This window comes from Giraffa tippelskirchi, chromosome 9 (assembly GCF_054371585.1).
Source record: "Giraffa tippelskirchi isolate mGirTip1 chromosome 9, T2T-mGirTip1v1.2.pri, whole genome shotgun sequence".
Classification (NCBI taxonomy): domain Eukaryota; kingdom Metazoa; phylum Chordata; class Mammalia; order Artiodactyla; family Giraffidae; genus Giraffa; species Giraffa tippelskirchi.
This window is the reverse complement of record NC_137283.1, coordinates 128,679,717-128,704,169: the sequence shown is the minus strand read 5'-3', so window position 1 is coordinate 128,704,169 and position 24,453 is coordinate 128,679,717. Positions and strand designations below refer to the sequence as shown.

The following is a 24,453-nucleotide window of genomic DNA, read 5'->3' as shown; positions in this document are numbered from 1 at the left end:
GCCTTGAAGAGATGGGACTGGATGCCATGATCTTAGTTTTCTGAATGTTGAGTTTTAAGCCATCTTTTTCACTGTCCTCTTTCACTTTCATCAAGAGGCTCTTCAGAAAGTTCTTCTTCACTTTCTGCCATAAGGGTGGTGTCATCTGCATATCTGAGGTTATTGATATTTCTCCTAGCAATCTTGATTCCAGCTTGTGCTTCATCCAGCCTGGCATTTTGCATGATGTCCTCTGCATATAAGTTAAATAAGCAGGGTGACAATACACAGCCTTGATGTACTCCTTTCCCAATTTTGAACCAGTCCATCCATGTCCAGTTCTAACTGTTGTTTCTTGACCTGCATGCAGATTTCTCAGGAGGCAGGTCAGGTGGTCTGGTATTCCCATCTCTTTCAGAATTTTCCACAGTTTATTGTGTTCCACACAGTCAAAGGCTTTGGCCTAGTCAATAAAGCAGAAATAGATGTTTTTATGTAATTTCCTTGCTTTTTCTATGACCCAACAGATGTTGGCAATTTGATCTCTGGTTCCTCTGCATTTTCTAAATTAGCTTGAACATCTGGAATCTCATGGTTCACATACTGTTGAAGCTTTGCTTGGAGAATTTTAAGCATTACTTTGCTAGTACTCTTGCCTAGAAAATTCCATGGGCTACAATCCATGGGGTCACAAAGAGTCGGACATGACTGATAGACTTCACTTTCACTTTGTTAGCATGTGGAATGAGTGCAACTAAAACTATAAAGGGCATTAGAAAATTTTTAAAACGTTGAGGTTAGAAAGGAGGTGAGGATTTTATATAGACAATAAGAGAACACAATACTTTCAGCAGGGAAACCCCATTAACAGATTACACTGAAGAAAGTTAAATACTGGGAGAGGAATTGGATGCTGTGTAGACTGAACAATAATTAGGAGAGGTGAAGAAGAGTCTTAAAACTCAACATTCAGAAAACTAAGATCATGGCATCCGGTCCCATCACTTCATGGCAAATAGATGGGGAAACAGTGGAAACAGTGACAGACTTAATTTTCTTGGGCTCCAAAATCACTGCAGATGGTGACTGCAGCCATGAAATTAAAAGACGCTTGCTCCTTGGAAGGAAAGTTATGACCAACCTAAACAGCATATTAAAAAGCAGAGATGTTACTTTGCCAACAAAGGTCCATCTAGTCAAGGTTATGGTTTTTCCAATAGTCAGGTATGGATGTGAGAGTTGGACTATAAGAAAACTGAGTGCTGAAGAATTGATACTTTTGAACTGTGGTGTTGGAGAAGACTCTTGAGAGTCCCTTGGACTGCAAGGAGATCTAACCAGTCCACCCTAAAGGAGATCAGTCCTGACTGTTCATTGGAAGGACTGATACTGAAGCTGAAACTCCAATAGTTTGGCCACCTCAAGTGGAGAACTGACTCATTGGAAAAGACCTTGATGCTGGGAAAGATTGAAGGCGAGAGGAGAAGGGAACAACAACGGATGAGATGGTTGGGTGGCATCACACACTCAATGGACATGAGTTTGAGTAAGCTCCGGAAGTTGGTGATGGACAGGAAAGCCTGGCATGCTGCAGTCTGTGGGGTCTCAGAGTCGAACATGACTGAGCAATTGAACTGAACTGAACTGAACTGAAGAAGAGTCACAACAAGGGAGAGGAATGGGGAGGTAATTGAGAAATAGATTGTAGGTAGATTTAATAGAATTAAGAAACCTATTTGGGGTTCAAAGGAAGAATGCATCACTTAATATCTAAAACAAAAAGCTGAATTTATTGCTTGTTAAAGAAGAGTTTGCTCTGCTTATGCTATGCAGTCTCCCTGAAAGTAAATTGCTTTTAGGAAGCATGGAGGTTATGAATTTGTGAACATCCATTGACCGGAGTTTTAGCGATTGGTTGCCTCTTAGCAATGGAAGCACAGTTTCTGGAGTGAGGCAGTTGTTGACTGTTATTGATTGGACCTTAAGAAGCTGTCACTGAATGCTCAACGTTTAGAAGTGTGGTTTCTGAAGCGAAGTTGTCATTGATTGAGTGGGATATGTTTAAAACTGGTTCTGATGGTTACTTCTTCCTTTAGCCAAAATGTAACCTATCTTCTCCTTTCTTGAATTTAGAGAATAAGAACTTTGATTTTTATGGAGTAAAACAGAAGAAAAAAAAAGTCATTAGCTTTGCTTGATGGAAAGAACTAGAACAGGAAGAAGAACCAGTGTGAGACATATGTGGGGAAAGGAGCAGAGGGGCAGCAGATGTGGTGATTTGGCCGTGTGAACCTGTATGTAGGACATTCAGCAGTGGTTCATCTTTAGGCATCGTTGACACATAGGAGAGAATTGAAACCATCAATGAAATAAAGTAGTTCAGGAAAAGCTTGTGGAGTAAAAGAGAAAACTGGCCAATGATAACACTAAGTGGTACTTGTGAATAGAAGAAGAACCAGGAGACGTTAACTGGAGAAAGCAAAGGAGGAAAGTTTCAGACTCTTGAGTTAGCAACACTTGGGAGTTTATTAAAAAACAAAACAAAACAAAACTAAAGTGGCCATTATCTTCAGTAAGAGTCATTTCAGTAAAATTATATTAACAGCTCTGAAAATCACATTTAAGGGTTACCTAAACATTTTGGCTGTCAACTTCTGATTGTTGTTTTGGTTGTTTAGTTGCTAAGTTGTGTCAGACTAGTTTTGTGACCCCATAGACTGTAGCCCGCCAGGTTCCTCTGTCCATGGAATTTCCCAGGCAAGAATACTGGAGAGGGTTGCCGTTTCCTCCTCCAGGGGATATTCTTGACCCTGGGATTGAAATGTGTCTCCTGCATTGGGAGGTGGATTCTTTAACACTGAGCCACCTGGGAAGCCCCAACTTCTGATATAATGCTTCATATTTGATTTATGTGTCTTAGGTGCTCATGAATTTTATCAGTGTTCCTCACTTGGGAACTCTTAAGTCTAGTGTGATTTTTGTAGTGGTGTGTTTTTTTTCATTCTCTCTCAAAATTTTTGCTTAAGAGCATAAGATGACAGGATTTTCTTTTTTTTCTGCCTTTTCCCCCCCTTCACTTCTTATCACTTTCTGACTTGCTACTTAATTTACTCATTTTTTGTTTATTGTTTCTCTCTCCTCTGTCTGAATGTAAACCCCATGAAAAGGGTCTCGTATTTCCTTCAGTTATCTCATCCAAGTACCTAGAATGTATGCGTACTAAATACAAGATGCATATTTGTTGAATTAGTAAACAATACTGACAACAATAATGACCATTTATTAAGCCTATTTGTGCCACATACTCTACAAACATCCCACATAGATCTCATAAACAAGGTAGAATTTTTATTTTTTAAATTAAAATTTTAAATTTTAATTAATTTATTTTTATCGATATATAATTTACAATGTTTTTAATTCCTGTTTTACAGCAAAGTGATTCCATTATTAACATTTACAATGTTGTTAATTCCTGTTTTATAGCAAGGTGATTCCAGCAAAGTGTAGATTCTTTTTAAAATATCCTTTTCCATTATGTTTTATTATAGGATATTTTTTAAATTGGAGAATTGCTTCACAATGTTGTGTTAGTTTCTGCTGTACAACTCTGAGAATCAGCTGTAAGTATACATATATCCCCCCTCTCCTGCGTCTCCCTCCCACCCCTCATCCCACCCTTCTAGGTCATCACAGAGCACCAAGTTGAGCTCCCTGTGCTATATAGCAGCTTCCCATTAGTCATCTGTTTTACACATGGTTGTGTATACATGTCAATGCTACCCTCTCAACTCGTTCCAGCTTCCCCATTGGTGTCCACATGTCTGTCCTCTATGTCTGCACTCTATTCCTGCCCTGCAAATAGGTTCATCAATACTGTTTTTCTAGGTTCCATATGTGTGTGTGTGCGCTAAGTTGCTTCAGTTGTATCTGACTCTGTGTGACCCCACGGACTATAGCCCACCAGGCTCCTCTGTCCATGGGGTTTTCCAGGCAAGAATACTGGAGTGGGTTGCCATGCCCTCCTCCAGGGGATCTTCCTGATCCAGGGATTGAACCCGTATCTCTTATGTCTCCTGCATTGGCAGGCAGGTTCCTTACCACTAGTGCCACCTGGGAAGCCCCCTAGATTCCATATATATGGATTTCCAGATATATGGATTCCATATACATACTAGATTTGTTTTTCTCTTTCTAACTTACTTTACCCTGTATGACAGACTCTAGGTTTATCCACATCACTACAAATTACCCAATTTTGCTCCTTTTTATGGCTGAGTAATATTCTATTGTATATAAGTACCACAACTGTTCTATCCATTCATCTATCAGTGGACATCTAGGTTGCTTCCATGTCCTGTCTATTGTAAATAGTGATGCAATGAACACTGGTGTATATGTATCTTTTTGAATTAAGCCTATTATGTGCCACATACTCTACAGATATCCCACATAAATCTAATAAGTGGGCTTCCCTGGTGGCTCAGATGGTAAAGAATTCACCTGCAATGTGGGAGACTTGGGTTCGATCCCTGGGTTGGGAAGATCCCCTGGAGAAGGGATTGGCTACCCACTCCAGTGTTCTTGCCTGGAGAATCCCAGGGATGGCGGAGCCTGGTGGACTGCTGTCTATGGGGTCGCACAGAGTCAGACACAACTGAAATGACTTAGCAGCAGCAGCAGCAGCAGCTAATGTAAGAGACGTGGGTTCCATCTCTGGGCCAGGAGATACCCTGGAGAAGGAAATGGCAACCCACTCCAGCATTCTTGCCTATGAAATCCCATGGACAGAGGAGTCTGGTGGGCTACAGTCCATGGGGTTGCAAATAATCAGACACAACTTAGTGACTAAACAACAATAACAACAATTCTTGCAATGACTCACTGTGTATTCATAAAAGAAAAACATAAGGAAAACAAATTAAGATATTCTTAAATTTTATTCACATTAAAAGTTAGATTCTGAGTTGTATTTTGATTGGGTTGTCAGTGTCTAATATTTGCAAGTATTATTTTCCTCTATGCCACAGCACTAGTGACCCAACATTTCTTAAAAGGATGCTTTCTTAAGCCACTGATACCCTTTCTCTAAACAAGATTGTGCAAGAACTGTGGGTGGTCAATAGCAATTCCAAAACACATCCTCATTCCAGATTTGTTTAAATATGAGAAAGTGAAGTGAGGTGTTAGATGTTCAGTTGTGTCTGACTCTTTGTGATCCCATGGACTGTATAGCTCACCAGACTCCTCTGTCCATGGTTTCTCCAGGCAAGAATACTGGAGTGGGTAGCCTTTCCCTTCTCCAGAGCATTTTCCTGATCTAGGGATAGAACCTGGGCCTCCCGAATTCCAAGCAGATTCTTTACCATCTGAGCCAACAGGGATCAAATCCACAAGCATGAAAAAAGGTGACTTAAATATATATATATTTCCCTACTCATGTCATTTTTTAAGGGTATGATTTACATGTAAAACAAAGCATCCAGGAAAGTGACTTAAGAAATAAAAATACCATATTCCTCTTCTTTTGCCCTCTGGAAGGAAAGTAGATGCACAGATGAATTTGGGTTTGAGATTCAGCTGGATAATATGAGGGAAGATGATAGAGGAAAGAATAGTTTAGCTAAAGCGAGAAGCATGAATTAACAGTGAGATCATGGGAAATGAATTTAATTTCCAATCCTCAGGTATGTCCATTGTAAAATAAAAATAATAGTCCAGTGAGGCTCAAATTAGATAGAGTTTGGAAAAGCAGTTTATAGACTAAAACTTCTGAGGAATGCTGTGGTTGTGGTTGTGTTTGTTACTGCAGGCAGATAGATCCCTTCCTCTGATTCTCTCCAAACAAAATGCCCTTTGCTCCATGACCAGGACTGTAGTCTGCCAGGGTCCTCTGTCCATGGGATTCTTTAGGCAAGAAAACTGGAATGGGTGCCTATTCCCTTTTCCAGGGGATCTTCCCCATCCAGGGATCGAACCTGGGTCTCCTGCATTGCAGGCACATTCTTTATTGTCTGAGCCACCAGGGAAGTTTCTAGACCTGGGTAGTTCACACTAATCAATGCTCTATTTTCAGGTGCAGGCAAAGTTGCTAAAGCATGGTCTTACCTGTAGACGGAAGTAGCTGCAAAGCAGGCTGAGTGGCCGCTTACGGTGTTGCAATTAATGTTGTGTGGTTCTCAGGATGAAGCCCACTCCACAGGTCAGTTCTCTGTTATATTGGCTCCTCCAGCATCATCATGTCTGAGATTGGTGTTTGGCCAATTTAGGTAGAATGTGATTTTTATTGCTAGGAGATGCCTTAAAAATCATATAATCCAATGCTTTCATTTTGAATATGAGGAAGTCTGTTCTGTAGAATTTAAATTCTTTGCATAAAATGGCATTGTTAGAGAGTTGCAGATACGGAGTTCCAAATGCCTTTTGTGAATTGCCCTACATTCAGCTGTATTTGTGCTGTAAACAGGGTAATATGACTGTATCTTCATGAAGTATTTTTGTTTTCAAAATTCATAGCAGAGGAGATTGAGAAGAAACCTCTGGGTTTTCGTTTGTTTAATGAATGTTTCTCTGAAAATCACCAAATGACTGATTTCCCAAGAAGTGGTGTAAGGCAGTCTGAAGAGCTGATTTTAGAACAGTTGTATTTAAGATGTATACCTTGGAATCTTGAGAGAAGCATAAGGTGGGAGGAAAGAAGTTGGGACAGTATTTCCTCCCTTTTTCTGTGATACCCTCACCTAAATTCCTCACTTCACTTCTAATTCTCCTTCCTTTAAACAAAATGCTAATAAAGATCTCATATTTCATGACAAACTAAAGAGCTCTGGGTGTCTGCAAGCTCCATGTCTTCAAAGATGGTCTCCAGCACTTGGTTTCTGTGAAATAGGATACTCTCTCATATCAGATACAGGATTTACCAAGGCAAATTTCACTGGAAATGCTTTTCTTTGCTGCAGATTTAATGACTTCCTAGAGGCTCCTGTGTTAGGTTAAGATTCTTTTAGTTGAAGCAATGAACTCTTTCAAATACTGTAAGAAAGAACACGAGGAAGAAAGGACACAAAGAATTTCATGGATCACAAGAGCAGAGCTGCACTCAAATCTTAGGATAGAACTGGAATCCAAAATTGAACACCCTAGAGCCTTCTTTCTCTGCTCCCCTCTGCCCAACTGCCTCCTCATTGCTGATTGACTTTCTCTGCTGCTATGGTCCAAATGGAAAAATGAAAATACGGCTGCTGACAGCACCCTAGCATATATTACAGCTCACGTCTCCTGCCTCCAAGAAGAGCAACTGCTATTAAAGAGTAGGTTTAGAGTACATCTGTGGAAAGTCTTGAAAATTTGGTTAATAAGAAATTGCTGTAATTATTATTTTTTAGCTGCAGGATCTTAATTCCTTGACCAGAGATCAAACTCATGCCTCCTGTAGTTGAAGCACAGAGTCCTAACAACTGAACTGCCTGGGAATTTCCTATTACTCTTGTATCATTAAACCTCCTATACTAAATATGCAGAATAGCTTTAGTGAAATGTTTTCAATTAACTAAATTCACTATTGAAATAAAGTGAAAGAAATAAAGGAAAATTGTAGACATAAGCTGACAAATAGGAAGCATTTCGTTGAATGGCAGAGTGGGAAAGGATGGCTATATATGATGAACTCTAGTCTCTGGTTGAGGCGATGGGCTTGAAAAATAGTAGAATATTGCAGAGTTGAGTGTTACTATAGGAACAGTTACCTAAAGATCTAATCAGTGTCTTGTTGAATGAAAGGATTTTCTCTTCAGTGTGAAACATTTCAGCATGTGTTAAAAATAGTTTTCTCAAAGCCCCGCAATCTCTGTCCCCAAATCTGCTAGTTCCTAAGATTTTTAAAACAAATTTTAAAAACAATCAGAACTGTGTAATGAGCATGTTGCTAAATTTTGATAAATGTGATGAGGTTAAACCTATGTTTATTACATCAGTTATTCAGTTGGAAGGATCAAATGTATTACAGTTGGCTTTCCCCAAGGCAAAGCCTAAGAAAAGGACCTGGGGGAGAGGTGGTTTATTTGGAAGGTGATTAAGCAAGCAGATCAGGGGAGGAGTAGTTGGCAGCATGAGGTGGGGAAGTAGAACTGCCCCTCTGAAAGATGGAGTCCAGGGCATTTATCCACTACTTCTGTCCCCCATTGGTTGAGGGTTGCCTCTTGAATGTCTTTGTTTCTCAGCTGACCTAGAAAGAGAGCCAAGTGACCTCTGGCCTCCTAGGAGAGGGCCATGCGCGAATGTGAAAAGATGAGAATCTCAGGCTTGAAGCAGGATGCTGGAGGTAGTTGAGTCTAAGCCCATGTAGAGGTGATGTGACGCAGTACCAGTGAAATCTGCTACATGTAATTTCAGGACAGTAATTCCCTGACCTCCCCCTATGCCGAAGTCTAATTTCTTATGGTATATTTATTTTCTAGCACAATGACACTTAGTGAGTTATTTAATCTCTCTATGTGTTAGTGCTTTGTCTCTAAAATTGGGATAATACTAATACTATTTGCAAAAGAGTTGTGATGAGGATTAAATGCATTAAAAATTGTAATGCCCTTAACAAAGTGTGAAGTCCGTGGTAAATGCTTGATAAATGTTAACCATTATTGCCATGAATAATGGCGGAGTAGTAATGTACCACTACCACTACCATTGATGGTGAAGCCTATTTTTGCATCTGTTAATAGTATCTCCACAATGTCAGTAGCTTCACTGCTGAGTGATTTCTACTTTATCTCACACACATTATCTGATTTATTCCTCACCACAATTCATATGAAGAACCTGGTACTTTGAATTCTGAAAATGCCTCTCAGACAGAAAATCATGGGCTGTTTTCAGAACATTGTTGAATACTGTAACTCTTGTCAAGTCTCTTTAGTATGTCTTCAATGTGTCTAAAGCTGGTGAAGTGTGTGTTCTGAGCTTTAAAGCCTTCATTATATGACTTCATTCAGGCAATCTCAAGTCCTTCAGCTGAGATGTGGTAGATCTGAATACTATTGTTTCCCCTGGAAGGATAATTTTAGATTACACAAATGATTTTCTGCAGGGCCAAGATAAAAGCACAAATCACATAGGAAGAGGAACCAAGGCTCACCTGAAAGAAACTGCAACCACTATTTACTAATGAAAACATTTTAAAGGATCTGGATCTTAAAATACAGTGCTTTAACAGAGAAAAGGAAAAGTCAACAAGTTTATACTTTTCAAGTAATATTAAGTCACTTTCCATTTTTATATTGGTTCTTTATTCAAGATGCTTTCAAATATATTAACTCAGTTGCAGGGCTGCAATTCCTAATAGGAAAATGAAAGTGATAATGATTACTGTATTTATTAACTTGGGCTACTATTAAAAAAACCCACAGATTGGGTGGCTTAGATATGAGAAATTAACTTTTTCACAGTTCTGGAAGCTTGAAGTCCCTGATTAAGATCTGGTAGGACTGGTTTTTGAGAGGGCTCTGTTCCTGGCTTGCAGACAGCAGCCTTCTGATTGTGTCCTCACACTGCTGAAGAGAAAGAGAGTCGGCAAGCTTCTGATGTCTCTTTTCACTAAGACACTGATCTTATCTGATCAGACCCCACTCTTAAGGTCTCATTCAATCCTAATTACTTCACTAGGAGATTCATCTCCAAATATGACCATACTGGGCACATAAATTTTGGGGGGAACACAAAGTTTCATTCCATAACAGTTACTTAGGAAAATATTTTTAAACACAAATGGTACCTCATCTTCTCTATAAGCAAAAAGCATTGGTTTCTCAATCATGTTCAACTCTTAGAGACCCCATGGACCACAGCCCTCTAGGCTCCCCTGTCCATGGGATTCTCCAGGCAAGCATACTGACTGGAGTGGGCAGCCATTTCCTTCTCCAGGGGATCTTCCTGACTCCAGAATTAAACCAGGCTCTTTCACATTGCAGGCAGATTATTTACCATCTGAGTCACCAGGGAATTCCACAAGTATGAAAGGAGAAGAAATGGCCAAAGACAACGGTGTTTTTCTTTTAAAAGGGTCATCCAGGCACAGGCAATGAGTAGGGCTCTTTCTTTGCACCTCATCTAATTTAATTCTAAAAACTACCCTCCTGGACAGAATTATAAGTTATTTAGGAAGTTTTTTGATTAGGGAGGAAAATAAGACATTAAAACCAGACCATTCTCAGAAATCTTTGGAAATAGTCTGAAATGCATGGGTGTGGAATGCTTTAATGTAGCCTTGTCTGAAATCAGGGGGTTGATAGTTTCAATAAAACTCCAAATACATTGTTATATCTCAGATTTTGGGTACAGAATCTTACTTCCTTAAAGAGATGGTTTCAAGAGGAAATTTGTTAAAATGCAGCAACCTGAAAGTCTGCATTCTTCTTGGGCTAGCTGAACCTTCAGTTAAGTGTGATTAGCATTGTTGTTGTGTGTGTGTGTGCTCAGTCACTCAGGTGCATCTGACTCTTTTGTGACCCCATGGACTGTGGCCCACCAGGCTCTCCTGTCCATGGAATTTTTCAGGCAAGAATACTGCAATGGGTTGCTATTTCTTCCTCTGGGGGATCTTCCCGACCTAGGGATTGCACCCACATCTTCTACATCTCCTGCATTAACAGGTGGATTCTTTATCACTGAGCCACCTGGGAAGCCAATTGGTAAGGATTGCCAACGATTACCAAATGTTACGTAGTTTTTAGGGGTTCCATAACAATCTCTTTGTGCTTTGTGTTAGTTGCAACTCAGTCGTGTCTGACTGTTTGCGACCCTATAGACTGTAGCCCACCAGGCTCCTCTGTCCATGGAATTCTGCAGGCCAGAATGCCGGAGTGGGTAGCCATTCCCTTCTCCAGGCGTTCTTCCTGATCCAGGGTTTGAACACAGGTTCCCTGCATTGCAGGCACATTCTTTACCATCTGAGCCACAGTGCCTCTTTCATGCTTTAAAACTCCACAAACATGAGAGAAAAACCCAGCTAAGCAACGCTCTTCTGCACAGAGTCCTGTAGCAGAGACACCCAGCTGGATACCTCCAGTTTTCTGGACTTTCCGCTTCTAGTTGCCATATCTTCGGCACATTACAGATTGCATGAGAAACCATGCCTTTCAGAAACTATGACCCTCTGTACTACACACTTTTTTAAGCTGTGAAAAACCAAGTGAGGAAAAGCAGAAGGAAAATTAGAAAATAAATCCTCAGGATGGGTGAGCAGGTTTATTTCTTTATCATCTTATGGATTAGCTCTGTTGTTGTTTTCCTTTTCAAAACTATAACCCTCACAGCCCACTGATAAATTTTTAGACTGCTCTTTAAAGACTCTTCAATGGAAAAACAGTGGCTGTGTTTCTGGTATGCTTAAGTGGAAAATCAGTACCTCCTGCTTAGGGAAATGAGAAATATTAAGCAGTTAGCTGTTGCATTACATAGTAATCTCAGTTAGTCAGTTCAGTTGCTCAGTCATGTCCGACTCTTTGTGACCCCATGGACTGCAGCACACCAGGCTTCCCTGTCCATCACCAACTCCTGGAGCTCACTCAAACTCAGCAATCTCAATGCTCAGCTATAAATTTTCAGTTGAACACCCAAGGTGCTTTACAATGTCAGATATGCTAGTCATTTAGGAATTATGTTATACTCATAACCATTCCATCTAGAGCTCTGCTCTAAACAAAATGATCAAGGCAGAACAAAAGAAAGGCAAATTTCGGATTGGTGGCCCAACTGAATTAAAATACACAATGAATTGCTAGATGGCAGCATTAATACTAGTCCTGTATTTTACCTTCTATAGACAGAGAAGACTATTTAGATCCATTTTACTCATTAATTCCATAGGTTTTTTTTTTTATTTTTAGGTAATTATTTTATTTAATATTCATTTACTTATTTATTTGACTGCATCAGGTCTTAGTTGCAGCATGTTGATCTAGTTTCCTGACCAGGGAATCAAACCTGGGTCCCCTGAATTGGAAGCAAAGAGTCTTAACCATTGGACCTCCAGGTACATCCCCCTGTTGGTGTTTTTGAGTTCTTATGTTTTCTGGACATTGCTCTAAGGGTTTGGAATAAAATAGTCTGCCTGTACTTGCACTAGGCTTATATTCTAGAGGAGGAAGCAGACATTAAAAAAAGACAAAAAGTAAACAAACAAGATAATTACAGATAGCAACACTTGCTTTGAAGCCAATAAAACAGTACAGTATGATAAGGTTGCATCATTTACAACAATTTTTGTTTAAAAAGTTATGTGTCAATTATACCTCTGTTGAAAAAAAACCTCCAAACAAAAAACAAAAAACAATCAAAATGGTTTAAACAACATGGGAATTTATTGGTTCAGGTAGCTGAAAATATAGAGGTATGGATGATTTGGGGTTTAGTTGATCCAGGAGATAAGCAGTGTCGACACTGACCCAGTTTTCTCACCCTTCTGTTCTGTAGTCCACAGAAGAGGCTTCATTTTAGAGCTGGGTACCCTCAGGGGAGGAGAAGGTCTACTAGCTGGAGTCAGGTACCATGTGTCCTTGTTCATAGGCAGCTGGGCTTCTTCATTCTAGTAATAGGTGCTGAGATTCATTAACTTAGGGCTCTTTCCCATCATTGTATCAGTGACTGAGGATGGAAATAAAATCTGGTTACTGTAAGCCAGTCAAGTCCCATTCCTAGAGTTGGGAGAGAGGGGCTGCATGGGAGCGGGTAGATACTGGAAAAGATACATCTGCTATTAGCAAAAAACAAGGAGGGATTGATGCTGGCCGAGTACCTAAAAATGTTCACTACAGAAAGCAACCAGGACCAAGAGACACTTTATAGTGGAAGAAGTGAGTGGAGAAATGAATGACAAGAAGAAGCTAGGTGTGCTGGTACCTGGGAAAAGAGCACTTCAGGCAGAAGAAGCACCAAGTATAAAGGCCCTGAGGTAGAAATGAATTGTTATATATTTTATGAGCAAATATGTAGCAGAGTGTGATGTCACAGAGGTGGAGCAATGTGGTGATTTAGTACTTGTCAGTTTAGCTAAGCTGTAGCTACTTTTGCCAGAATTCCCTTCCCTGTACAGTTTTAGATTAGAGTTGGCCATAACAATCTTTGAAAAGTGGTATCTATGTTTATGGGGTTTCCCTGGTGGCTTAGCCAGAATCTGCCTACAATGCAGGAGACCCGGGTTCGATCCCTAGTTTGGGAAGATCACCTGGAGAAGGGAATGGCAACCCATTCCAGTGTACCTGCCTGGAGAATTCCATGGACAGAGGAGCCTGGTGGGCTACAGTCCGTGGGGTTGCAAAGAGTTGGACACAGCTTAGCGACTGAACAACAATCCATGTTTATATCCAGAGGGCTGGTGTACCAAGGCACTGTTGCATTTCCCATGTTCCTGTGACTGGTCTAATGACTCACCTGGATAGTATGGGGTGCTTGGCATGCTTGCAAGTGCCTCTAGCTCTGGCAAGACTGTTCCCTAAACATCTCTGAACCTTGGACCATGTGTATGTGTGGTCAGGGTGCGAGGATCTCCGGCAGATCACCCACATCATCCAAGCTGGAGGCCTGGAGGTAGTGAGAGACAGAAGGGGACTCCAAGTTCATACCTGTGGTGTCTAGCTTGTTTTTTCAGGTTCCTGTTAGTCCTTGCTCTCTTCTGCTTGTCTTTTTTTCCCCCCTGACTACCTGCCTTGGTAACTTCAGGCCAGGTACCAAATATGGGGGCAGTAGCCTTATACATATTGTTTAACACTTGCTTAATGTCAAACTAGTACAGTAGCTTTGGATAAAAGTCTAACTCACATGGAATTTGGTACAGGAAGTGGTTCCAGAAAAATAAGACCCTAAGGAAAGGTTTCTGAATCAGTTCTCTGAATTAGTTCTGGATTCTCAGGAATTGTTTCTCTGATCTGATTAGATATAGAGACATAATAATCCTGTTTCCAGTGATGAAGGAAACAATGGTAGTTCACAGCATGCAGAGGAAAACAGTTAATAAAACGACTACCTGTAGTTACCTGTGATCCAATGTCTGTAGAAGGCAAGTCCCTAGGGGATCAAGTATTTGCTGCCATAAAACATCGAATGAAAATAGAGAGTGAAATGGGATTGAGTGGTTGCTTATATATGTATGGGAATAGAAATAGAAAGAAAATGATGAGTTTAGGACTTCAAATTTCCAGAAAAATTTTATTGTTGTTACAAAAAAATCCACTTATCTCCTGTAGCTGCAGCACTGAGATTTCTGAAAATAGACATTCACAAAGTCTAAGCTTGTATATGGCTGAATAACAGGATAAATTGAATGCTTAATCTCTCAAAGTCTTTTGTGTCAATTTGGGACTTTGATTGGGAAAGAATGGGACCCTGAAAATTGAGAGAAAGATACATGGGAAAATTCTCATGAAGCTGGGGACCTTTAAGCTCTAAATTATGTTGTGTTTCCCCTCACTTGGAGAAGCAGCTATTCTTCAAGAGAATATTAGGCTCCCCTCACCTCTCTTCAGGGTTTCCCTGATAACTCAGTTGGTAAAGAATCCGCCTGCAATGCAGGAGACCCCAGTTCGATTCCTGGGTTGAAAAGGTCCGCTGGAGAAGGGATAGGCTACCCACTCCAGTATTCTGGTCTGGAGAATTCCATGGACTGTACAGTCCATGGGGTCGCAAGAGTCTGACATGACTGAGCGACTTTCATAATTCATAATTCACCTTTCCTCAGGTATTTAACTTGTAAGGGTATATTATACAATATATAAACACAGTGTAAGTTTATATAATACAAGTTTGTGCTAAGTCACTTCAGTTGTGTCTGATTCTTTGTGACGCTATGGACTGTAGCCCACCAGGCACCTCTGTCCATGGGATTCTCCAGGCAAGAAGACTGGAATAGATTGCCATGCCCTCCTCCAGGGGATCTTCCTGACCCAGGGATCAAATCCATGTCTCTTATGTCTCCTGCATTGGCAGGCAGGTCCTTTACCACTAGCACCACATAGGTTTACATGATTTAATTCTATATTGACTCTGCTAAGAGAGAAGAGCTATTGCAGAGGATGGCACTGAGAGGCATGCAGGAAGTGCTTGGTGAAGATGATCAGCCCCTTGCTTAGGGAAGACATTGACGTGAGGTTAGGAAGGTGTAAGTAAAGCAGCAGCCACCTCTGTGTTCAGGAATCCATGTGTAGGATCATGTCCTCCTACAGTTCACATACATTGTCTCTGACCTGCTGGCTCATGGTGATGTCATGGGACAGAAGTTTCTGGTATTCCAGCTGCTGCTGGGCCTCTTTCAGTCCCTCCTAATCGTGGGCCAGGTATACATGCAAAGCCACGATGAAGAGTGTCAGCTTCTTCTTCGGGTCACTCACATCACTGAAATTGAGACAGATAAAGTTCTCATTCATTCTCATGGCTTCCAGCCCTCCCTCACTTCACATTCATCCTTCCTTTCAGGCCCAGCATCAGATATAGGAACCACATCCTTAGACTCTTGTACTAGCGCTCACATTGCTCAGTGTCAAGCATCCATGATAAATCTTATTCTGTATCATTTATAACAGATCTCTTTGATTAAGCCCCAACTGATATACAGAAACAGTTCAAAGTAGAATTAACCGGCTAAGATAAGGAGTATTGATTTTATTTTAAATGCATTGAGAATCTTTTGGATAGTTTTAAACAGCTTGCTCTGATGAGACTTAATTTAGGAGAGTCATGGGTATAAGCAAGCTGAGCAGTTCTGTTGTAATAGTGTAGGTGAGATGGTTACTTGGACTAGAAAGGTAACAGTGTAGCTGGAAATAAACTCTCAATATATTTCAGAGGTGACTAGCTAATGAACTAGATGTAGATGATAAAGGGAAGAAAAGAAGACTCCTAAGTTTCTGATTTGAGCAACTAAGCAGAAGAGCCCCAAAAGACTGGGGAAAACAGATCAATAGTTCTATCTTGCAATTATCAAATTTGAGAATCATATTTGACATCTAGTCAATAAGATATAATAATTAGATCTCAAGGGAGAGTTCAGTGCTGAAGATGTGAATTTGGAAATTATCCTCATGGAAGTGATATATAAAACCCAGGAGTATGATGGGATCATCCAGAGAGAAAGTGCATTATTATTCAGTTATGGCATAATAATTGAGTAAAGAATACTATCTTTTCATGTTTTTTTTGGAAGCCCACCACGTATTCATAGGTAACTAGGTGATTATGTAGCACAATGCCATACACATATTTCTCTGGCTCCCAAATGGCAATCAAATGCTGTAAGGTAATAATAATGGTAACTCTAATCAGAATAACCATTATTATGAATTAACTTTACAATAGGAAAAATACTGTAATACAATTAATGTTATTCACTATTCCTTGCCTTATCAGGACAGTGTGGGATATCACTTGCGTGTTTAGAAGTATTTGTTATTGTTGTTCAGTCACTAAGTCAAGTGTATTTCTGCGACCCCATGGACTTCTGTACACCAGGTTCCTCTGTCCTCTATTATCTCCCAGAGTTTGCTCGGATTCATGTTCATTGAATCAGTGATGCTATCTGACCATCTCATCCTCTGCCACCCCCTTCTCCTTTTGCCATCAGTCTTTCCTAGCATTGGATCTTTTCCAGTGAATCAGCTCTTCACATCAGGTGGGCAAAGTATTGGAGCTTCAGCTTCAGCATCAGTCCTTCCAATATTGATTTCTTTTAGGATTGACTGGTTTGATCTCCTTGTAGTTCAAGGACTCTCCAGAGTCTTCTCCAACACCACAATTCAAAAGCACCAATTCTTTTGCACTCAGCCTTCTTTATGGTTCAACTCTCACATCCATACATGACTACTGGAAAAACCATAGTTTTGACTATACGGACCTTAGTCAGCAAAGTGATGTCTTTGTTTTTCAATACACTGTTTAGGTTTGTAACAGTTTTCCTTTCAAGGATCATATCAGGTATCAAAATTATGAGGCAGAGATTATTAGGCAGGTCTGGTTCTTGTCCTTGGAATAAAGACAATGTGTACTTGTCTGAAAAGCTGCTTTAAAATAGATTTTTTTCCTTTTTAAAATCAGCTTATTCTCTTTTATTGTCTAGAGACATAACTAATTCAGTTCATGTCAATATTATTTTGGGATAAGTGGGAAAATTACTCTTTTCAGTTCTGCACTAGGATGATCAAAATGTAACACCATCTGAAACTGGTCCCATAGCTTCTTGCATACAGTGGTCAAAACCTAGATTTGTTTTTTTTGTTGTTGTTCAGTCATTTAATCCTGTCCAACTCTCAGAGACTCCATGGACTGCAGGATGCCAGGCTCTTGTGTCCATGAGATTTCCCAGGCAAGAATACTGACGTAGATTGCCATTTCCTTATCCAGGGGATGTTTCCGATCCAGATACCAAACCCACACTACCTGCAAGCCTTCTGCATTGCAGGAGGATTCTTTTCTGCTGAGCCACTGATCTGGACTTCCCATTTTGGCCTTGGCATGGTCCCAAGTCATCAGTGAGAAGCAATGCAGAGACTTTGGAGTCAGAGTCCTGGGTTCAAATTTTGAGTCTATCACTATCTGGCTGATGCATATCACTGTTTACCTTAAAGGTAAATTATTTATTTCCTTTGAGTCCTAGTTTTCCCACTAAAATGAAAATAATAATAACTAACTTCTAGAAATATTATGAGGGTTAAATAAAACAACACAGTTCTTGGTATTCCCTGAGCAAATGCTTGATGTCTGCTAGCTGTTATCTGCAGCTCAGGCTTAGTCAGTTATATCTATTCTATATATGTCTCAGATCTCCCATAACATGCTAAATTTAACAGACTTTCTTTGTCTTCCTCTTTCTCTTCTTTATTTTTATTCTCTCCCTTTCTTTAAAAAAATTTAATTTTTAATTTATTAAAAAATTGTAGTTGATTTATAATGTTGTATTAGTTTCAGGTGTGCAGGAGACTGATTCAGTATTTTTACAGATTATACTCCATTATTATAAAAAATTATTATAAAATAATGGCTATACTTCTCTATGCTATGCCATGTATCTTTGTTGCTTATTTATTTTATACATAGTAGTTTGTGTTTTAATCCCATACCCCCCAACTTGCCCCTTTCCTCTTCTTTCTCCCCTCTGGTAACTACCAGTTTGCTTTCTGTATCTGTGAGTCTGTCCCTGTTTTGCTAAATACATTCATTTGTATTATTTTTTAGATTCCAGATATAAGCGATATCTTACAGTTTTTGTCTTTTTCTGATTTATTTCACTAAGCATTATATTATCTAGTTCTATCCATGTTGCTGCAAATGACAGAATTTCTTTCTTTTTATCTTTATGGCTGAACAATATTCCATTGTATGTACCGCGTCTTTTTTATCCATTCCTCTGCTGCTGGGCACTAGGCATGCTTCCACATCTTTGATATTGTAAATAGTGCTTCTGTGAACATTAGTGTGCAAGTGTCTGTTTGAATTAGTGTTTGCATTTTCTTCAGATATATATCCAGAAGTGGAATTGCTGAGTCATATGGTAATCTATTTTTAGTTTTTTGAGAAAACTTGATACTGTTTCTATAGTGGCTGTACCAACTTATGTTCCCATCAGCAGCACAAGGGTTCTCTTTCCTTCACATCCTCACAAGCATTTGTTATTTGTAGACTTTTAGATGAGAGTTATTCTGATAGGTGAGATGGTATCTCATTGCTGTTATGATTTGCAATACATAAATATACCAAATAAATGTGTAGTATGTCTTAAACTCACACATTGTTTTATGTCAATTATATCAGTAAAAAAGAAAACTTTTTAAAGATTTATTTTAAATTGGAGGGTAATTGTTTTACAATGTTGTGTTGGTTTCTCCTATATGAAGAAAGTTTTATATTATAGCTTTCTATTTCTCAGAGATTTATGCACATAATACACAAATAAAATTGTGGTGGTTTTGAACATTTTCCGCACAAGTTTAATACTCTTCAAGAGGTGTGAAGCCTAATTCAACTTCCCTTGAGTTTGAGTTGACTTAGTGATGTGCCGGTAATGAATAGAGAAAAGCAGAAGTGGTGATGTTGGACTTCAGAGACTAGGTCATGCAAGGCACTGTCACTCCTTTCTTCCTCTTGAATTGCTCACTCTGGGTGAAGTTCATGGACACTTCCTGAACAGAGGTCATGTGGGTGAGAAACTGAGTCCTCCTGCCACTATCCAGTGACTAACCAAGGCCTCCAGCCAACAGCCATGTGAGTAAGTCCTCCTGGAAGTGAATCCTCCTGTCCTGACAACCTTCAGATGTCTGCATCCCCAACTGACTTTGACTGCAACCCCACAGATGATGTGGAGTCAGAAAAATCCAGCTAAGCTGCTCCTGGCTTCCTGACCTTCAGAAACTCCTGTGAGATAATACATGCTTCTTGTTTTAAGCCACTGAGATTTGGGAGTAATTCATAATGAAGCAGTAGATAACAAATATAAACATATTTCTCTATATGAATAACCTTATTAGGTAATATTTATTATATTAAAATGTATAATATGTTATTATTGTGTTTCAGACACTGATTAAATATTTTGCCTGTACTATCTTCTTTGATTCTTATTGGGATCTAATGGTATCGGTTCAATTATATACCCTTATTTTGCACAGGAGGAAATGGAGTCTTGGAGAACTTATGTAACCTGCTTAAGTTAAGTGAGAAGCCTTACTCTTGGATTGCAATGCAGAAGTTCATACTACATTGACTCATCCTTCAGACAGTTAGAGTAAATCTCTTATTGATGTTCTTGGCAGAGTGAGATATCAAGCATTATACATTCCACATTCCAGTGCTAATAATGCTGTTTTGTTCTTTCTTTTCCATAAAATATGTTTTGAGCTTCCTAGGCTTTATTTATTTATTTTTTTTCTATCAGTGGTAACCAAAGGAATCCCAGTACTTTGTTTTGAAACACAGATCCTCCTAATCATGAAGAAAAGAAGACAGTGCCATATAAGAAGGAAATGTTTCTTTCCTCTTTCTTTGCACATGCAGAGAAAAACAGGAACTATTCTTGCTTATATAAATTCTGGATAAGGATTTTTATAAGATACCTGGATTTCCGGGATTGTTGCTAACTACTGTTGATAATAGCCTTTAATCTCTGAAAGGTCAGTAATTATGATTGGTTGTTTTTGTTAATAATGTGCTGCCTTGGTTATAATTTTGATGTAGGCATCACTTTTTTTCTACAAGGTATAAAACTTGTGAACTCTGTGAATTCTGAAGGAGATCATTGTTATTTCCCTCTTATTTCACATGCTGGAGGTAAAATAAAATTATTCTGCAAATTTCTTATTTAAACAAAGATCTTGGGAATCTTGTCTTATTTAAATTTAGCAAGGGTATACTTCAGTAGTACATTTTTTAGTGTTATTTGAGAAAGTCTTTTTGTTGCTGTCACAAATGAATAATTACTTGAATGGCTATAAAATTCCTGGGTCACAGCTCTGACCTGGTACTCATTGTTCAGTAGAGTTTGATTATTCTACTGTCTTCTGGCATGTTTTAGGTTGGAGAAAAATAAAAGGCAGATATTTTCCCCAGATACTTGTAGAGTCTATTTTTCTTTATCTTTGAAATTATAGAATGGTGTGTGTGTGTGTGTATATGTGTGTGTATGTCTGCATTTTATCTTATTCTTTTTCTAGGATCCCACAAATACTTAGGCTCATGTATTTTTTTCAAGTGAGATTTTTTTTTTTCCTACTTGATTGTCAGTTGTGTTCTTGATTGTCAGTTTTTCTTTTATTGGAACATTTATACTCCTAACTGACTCTTTGTCCTCTACCCTCCACGTGTATTATCTTTCCTCATTGTTTTCTTCTCCTCATTTTTATCTGCAATACTGATTTTCTGGGGGTGGGTGGCTTTTTCTTCTGTTTCAGAAGGTAGAGGTGGATACCTCATTCAGCAATGTATATCTCAGTCTATCTTGACTGATTGATGCATTTAATGAGAATTCCACCAGGATTTTCCAAGTTCTTTTTTTTTATCATTTTGTCCCAAAGTCAGCTTTTACAATTTTGTGTGTCTTCAGGGTAGAAAATTAATAAAAAGCTTATTTGATGTTTGTCATCATCTCTTGCCATATTTTCTTAGAAGTCAAAATACAGTAATTTCAAATGCTTTCAAATACAAAATGATATATAGGTATCCCTTTTTTTTTTTCCCAAAAATCTCTTTGGAAACTTACTAGACTCTAATTTACTTCTTATTTTTTCATTAATGATTAGAGTATAAATATCTCACCTACATTTTCTCTACTGATATTTTAAGTAGTATATTTCTAATAATATAGAGTTTAAAACAAAGCTTTGATCTCTGTTCTGGAAATTAGGAACACTCACTAATTGTTCTTTATGAAACATTTATATTCTAGGATAAAAATATTAATCACATTTTTATAAATTTCTTATTAATTAACAAGGTTGAAAATTTGCAAACAATTGTGAAAATAATTCTTTATCAACTTTCTAAAAATCTTGCATAAAGCTTGAAAGAAAATGCACTATATCATAGAACGTGTTCCTTTGTGTAAATTTTAGATTAAGAGAAATTGATTATCATTTGTTTGGAACTGTTCTTTATGCAGTGGGGAATATGAAAGGAAACTGTTCTTGAGTTTAAGGGAATTTAAAACCCTCTTGGAGACAAAAGAATCATGATGCAATACATGACTATGTATATATATAATTGATGATCATGGATGAAAAAGAAAATTACCTATGAGGTGATTCTGGCCACTGGCAGTTTATTTGTTTATTTATTTTTATGTTACAAGATAAAGCAAGATATTGAACTGCTTGACATTTAAAAATAAAATAAAATCTGCTTTCTTTTCTATGGGGTTGTCTTTAGTTTGTGTTTAAATTACATAAGGAGCAACATACTTTCCAAGATGAATTGTTTAGAAAATAGTTTGTTTCAAGTATTGTTGACTGTCTTCACTTTTAATGAAATCTTTAATCTCTTTGCTTACTAAATACAAAAAAGATAAAAAGACAGACATCTCTGAAGCTGCAGTATCTCTTTAAACTTGATTTTTGTTTTTTAGTAAACAAAAAAAGAAGTCAGTATTTGTGAGTCAGAATTTCTTTAGGTTTTATGCTGCTGGGAAATTATGTATAATTTGATATTGGATTGTAGCAGAATGACATTTTTTCTCCTTTTGTTCCAGTTGCTTTTAACCTTAGCATGCCACCTAGCAGTGCTGAATTCAACAGCAGACCTTTCTGCAGACAGAAATTTCCTAGAATCAATATATTGGCCACACCGTGTCATGGAATAAAGTCCTCACTAGTTTTTTTCCTTGGATAGTTTGATATTTTTTCCTTGTTTTGGGGCTGTTTGAATGTGAAAGGGTTAGTCGCTCAGTTGTGTCCTGCTCTTTGTGACCCCATGGACTGTAGCCCGCCAGGCTTCTCTGTCCAAGAAATTCTCCAGGCAAGAATACTGGAATAGGTATCCATTGCCTTCTCCAGGGGATCTTCCTGAGCCAGGGGTCGAACCAGGGTCTCCGGTGTTGCAGGTGGATTCTTCGCGGTCTGAGTACCTGGGAAGCCCATGGTGCTGTTTAAGAATACACAAAACTAGGGGTACTTTGAAATATCTGCATGACAGTACTCAGAAAAGGTTTTCTTAGTATATCAAATCTCTTAACTTCCTGGGACAAAAAAAGAAATAGAGTGGGGGAGGGAAGAGAGAGAGAGCAAGAGAGATTAATGAAGTTCTACATATCATAAATGACATTGCTTTGCAAATTTTTATGACCTCTTACATGACTTTCAAAAAGTTGTTTAATAGCTCTGTTCATAACTCCAGAAATGAAAACACTGATATTGTCCCCAGAAGGGTGTTGTATAGGTTAAGTAAAAGAATTGCACAGACTCTCCCTACCTCCCCAGCCAGGTTCACCAGTACCTGGCCCAGTTGTATCAGCCCTGGGCAACCCCCAAAGGCCCTGCAACTAGCCACTCTAGGACCAACTCCATAAGCAGTAGAATAAAACCAGTCCCAAGACCTCCTATGCCCAGAAATGAGATGTACCAGGAACCAGCCCTCTATCTGCAGGCCAGCAGAGGCCTTTCAAGGTAGAGTCTGGCAGCCAGTTGGACCAGGGGCCCTGTCTACCAGCATTCCCACAGTAGTAAGCCCTGTCACAACAGAAGGGTCCATAAAGTTTATTGCAGCACTGTTTACAGTAGACAAGACATGGAAGCAACTTAGATGTCCATCAACAGGTAAATGGATAAAGAAGATGTCTTATATACATACAACAAAATATTACTCAGCCATCAAAAATGAAATTATGTCATTTGCAGCAACATGGATGGGCCTAGAAATTATCATACTAAGTGAAGTCAGAGAAAGTCAACTACCTCATGATTTCACTTACATGTGGAATCTAAAAAATGAAAGAAATGAACAAACATAAAACTGAAACAGATTCATAGATACAGAGAACAAACTGGTGGTTGGTAGAAGTGAGGGATGAGATGAATAGGCAAGGAAGATTAAGATGTGCAAACCTCCAGTTATAAAACAAGTCATGGGGATGTAACATACAGCATAGAGTTTATAGTCAATAATATTGTAAAAACTTTGTATGATGATGGATGGCAACTGGGGCATCCCTGGTGGCTCAGATGGTGAAGAATTTGCCTGCAATGCAGGAGACCCAGGTTCAATCCCTGGGTCAGGAAGATCCCCTGGAGAAGGGAATGGCAATCCACTACAGTGTTCTTGCCTGGAGATTTCCATGAACAGAGGAGCTTGGCAAGCTATAGTCCATGGGGTCACAAAGACGGTAACTAGACATTGTGGTGATTATTTTGTCATGTATAAAAATATGGAATCACTTTATACTTTAAATATAAATGGGTTGAATGCCCCAACCAAAAGACAAAACCTGTATTCAGGTCAGGAAGCAACAGTGAGAATTAGACATGGAACAACAGACTGGTTCCAAATAGGAAAAGGAGTACATCAAGGCTGTATATTATCACCCTGCTTATTTAACTTATATGCAGAACACATCATGAGAAACGCTGGGCTGGAGGAAGCACAAGCTGGAATCAAGATTGCTGGGAGAAATATCAATAACCTCAGATATGCAGATGACACACCCTTATGGCAGAAAGTGAAGAAGAACTAAAGAGCCTCTTGATGAAAGTGAAAGAAGAGAGTGAAAAAGTTGGCTTAAAGTTCAACATTCAGAAAACTAAGATCATGGCATCTGGTCCCATCACTTCACGGCAAATAGATGGGGAAACAATGGAAACAATGGCTGACTTTATGTTTTTGGGCTCCAAAATCACTGCAGATGGTGATTGCAGCCATGAAATTAAAAGACACTTACTCCTTGGAAGGAAAGTTGTGACCAACCTAGACACCATATTAAAAAGCAGAGACATTACTTTGCCAACAAAGGTCTGTCTAGTC

General features: G+C 38.9%; 1 long non-coding RNA gene across 1 annotated transcript in view; it reads left to right on the top strand.

Annotated features, from left to right (window-relative positions):
* The window catches only part of LOC145521012 (uncharacterized), a 162,264-nt gene that overhangs the window by 50,857 nt on the left and 86,954 nt on the right, over positions 1-24,453 (top strand). Inside the window, exons 2-3 of the long non-coding RNA XR_014064982.1 lie at positions 3,531-3,602; positions 6,056-6,181. This is a non-coding gene — a long non-coding RNA (uncharacterized LOC145521012). The remainder of the gene's footprint in view (positions 1-3,530; positions 3,603-6,055; positions 6,182-24,453) is intronic.